The 2,943-nt window shown below is 37.0% G+C and overlaps 1 pseudogene; it reads right to left on the bottom strand.

Moving 5' to 3' along the window:
• Positions 1 to 1,671: 1,671 nt before the first annotated feature.
• LOC109436152 (histone-lysine N-methyltransferase SETMAR pseudogene) lies at positions 1,672 to 2,704 on the bottom strand (annotated as a pseudogene).
• Positions 2,705 to 2,943: the final 239 nt, after the last annotated feature.

The raw sequence follows: 2,943 nt of genomic DNA, 5'->3' as shown, positions 1-2,943 counted from the left end.
TGTGGGTAAACACTGAGATGGTGTTCACAGTAAACACTTTGTTGAAGAGTAGTTTTCAAATTTTAAAATGAAGAGAAATTTATGTGATCATTTAGCTTTAATGTTCTCATTTAACATGCAACTAAACTGAGACTTAGAGAGGTTAAATGACTAACTCAAAGTCCCATTTCTAGTGAGTGGAAGATTTGGTAATAAACATCAGGTCGTTTAATCTTTGTCCATAGCTTTTTTGGTTCTCCCTTTGTATCCTTCAAAGACCATGAGAGGAGAGGATCAACAATGACAGATTTTGTTCTGTAGGGGCTTTTCTCTGCAGCAAGTGTCATTCAAGCTACCAGGAAACACTGTACCCTGCATTTAAATAACTTCCCCAGGAACTATTCCCATGTCATGGAAAGTTTTTGTTGATTTTGTTTTCTCTCTTACATTTCAAAAGATGAAAGGAGCTCTCAGGTGAGGATATTCTATCTATGTTCCAATTTCTGATGAAATCCCTAAAGTGAAATGAAAAACAAACTACCTTCTTGAATGAAAGTAATTGTTAGGAAAGGAGACAACCTGGAAATGTATGTTTCACAGACTGTGTGTGTCCCCATAATATAACCCTTTAAGAACTGCTTTAAGAGCAATATTTTTCACTGTGGAAAATGGGGAGTAATTTTGATGCTGCTTCTAATCAAGGAAATTAGAGCGAAGAAAACTTTGAAGGCTTCTGTTTCCATGTCTCACCACTGATGCTTTCTTGTTCATCAGAACCTCACAAATGGCCTTGTGCGGCTCTATGTTAGGTTGTTGAATCATGGGGCTGGATGCCAACATTGTTGCTCTGTGCCTTTGAGCAAATGATTTGATTCCCCTTTGACCCATCTATGAAATGGTAAGAAAGAGTGACTGATTTATAAACATAGCTCTCTTGTGTGCCATGACACAAAGCGTCAAGAGATTTTTAACCAGAGAATTGAACTCAAAATAGTACTTGTTATGTTACTTTTTATTACTTTTCTAAAACACTGGTTGAAAAGAGTGTCATTTTTTGATACAGGGTTCTTGCAATTATTAACATGTAACTATATAACACTATATTTAACATGTTGATCTATTCACATCTATCTCTTGCCACTACCAGAGTATCATGTTGGTGAGGGCCACTAATAAAAAATATTGCAAATAAGAACAAAGAATATCAACTGAACCCCTTTTCCTATAATGAAGAAGACTGATAAGAGTTAGAATAATGTCCGAAGGGCAAAGGACATTGGCCTTATAACATTATCTACTTGATTTGTACTTGCCTCCTTGATTTGACAGAAAAAGGTGTAAATAGTGTCTGCTGCCCCTGGAAAGGGGACTTCCATATTACCCAGCGCTAATTAAAGAATTTCAATTTTCAGCATCTACCATAGATTAATAAATAACATTCTGAACCAGGCTCAAAATGGATGATTAATGTTTGCTTTCTTAAGGGGGGGATTCAGGTGAACAGAGTTTATTTCATATCTGTATAGAAGTAGAAGTGAGGATGAGGGGAAGGGGACATTTTCAGCAGAGTAGTAAACCTTAGCAAAAAAGGTGTTGGTGTCTGAGGAGTATAAAGATACTAGGTTGGTGCAACAGTAGTTGTGGTTTCGGACCATGAATTTTAAATCATTATAACTAGGCTCAAACACATCTTTATTCATCAAAATAGAAACCATTACAATCAACACATTTTTGCCAATGAGAAATAATTTTATTTATTCCTATAGTATAACAATCCATGCTTCAGGATTTGACAAACACTTGGAAAGCATTTTCTGCATCCCGCTGGTTATGGAAGTGTTTTCCCTGCAAAAAGTTGTTGAGATGGTTAAAGAAGTGGTAGTCGGTTAGTGAGAGGTCAGATGAATATAGCGGATGAGGCAAAACTTCGTAGCTCAATTCGTTCAACGTTTGAAGCATTGGTTTTGTGACATGTGGTTGGGCGTTGTCATGGAGAAGAATTGGACCCTTTCTGTTGACCAGTGCCGGCTGCAGACGTTGCAGTTTTCGGTGCATCTCATCGATTTGCTGAGCATACCTCTCAGATGTAATGGTTTCGCTGGGATTCAGAAAGCTATAGTGGATCAGACCGGCAGCAGACCACCAACAGTGACCATGACATTTTTTTGGCACAAGTTTGGCTTTGGGAAGTACTTTGGAGCTTCTTCTGTGTCCAACCACTGAGGTAGTCATTGCTGGTTGTCTCATGAAATCCAGTTCTCATCACACATCACAATCCGATCAAGAAATGGTTCGTTGTTGTTGTGTAGAATAAGAGAAGATGACACTTCAAAATGATGATTTTTTTGATTATCAGTTAGCTCATGAGGCACCCACATATCAAGCTTTTTCATCTTTCCAATTTGCTTCAAATGCCCAATGACTGTAGAATGGTCGACGTTGATTGAGTTCTTTGGTAACGTCATGTATAGTTATAAGAGGATCAGCTTCGATGATTGCTCTCAGTGGTTATTGTCAACTTCCAATGGCTGGCCACTGTGCTCCTCATCTTCAAGGCTCTCATCCCCTTTGCAAAACTTCTTCACCACCATTGCATCATATGTTCGTTAGCAGTTCCTGGGCCAAACGTGTTGTTGATATTGCAAGTTGTCTCTACTACTTTACGACCCATTTTGAACTTGAATAAGAAAATTGCTCAGATTTGCTTTTTGTCTATCATTTCCATAGTCTAAAATAAATATAAAATAAATAGCAAGTAATAAGTCATTAGCAAAATAACATAAAGCAAGCGTGCGCGTTAAAATGATGTATAACATAACCACATTTATTTAAGAATGTATTCCAATATCAAATGGCAAATTTCAACAATGCAAAAGCTGCAATTACTTTTGCACCTACCTAATATTATTGAACTAATACTTTCACCATTCATTATACTTATTATTATTAACCATTTGTTTATAG

Source organism: Rhinolophus sinicus, chromosome 14, assembly GCF_057876585.1.
Source record: "Rhinolophus sinicus isolate RSI-liver-muscle chromosome 14, RSI-T2T, whole genome shotgun sequence".
Taxonomy (NCBI): domain Eukaryota; kingdom Metazoa; phylum Chordata; class Mammalia; order Chiroptera; family Rhinolophidae; genus Rhinolophus; species Rhinolophus sinicus.
The sequence above is the reverse complement of the archived record's forward strand: the minus strand, read 5'-3'. Positions and strand labels throughout refer to the sequence as shown.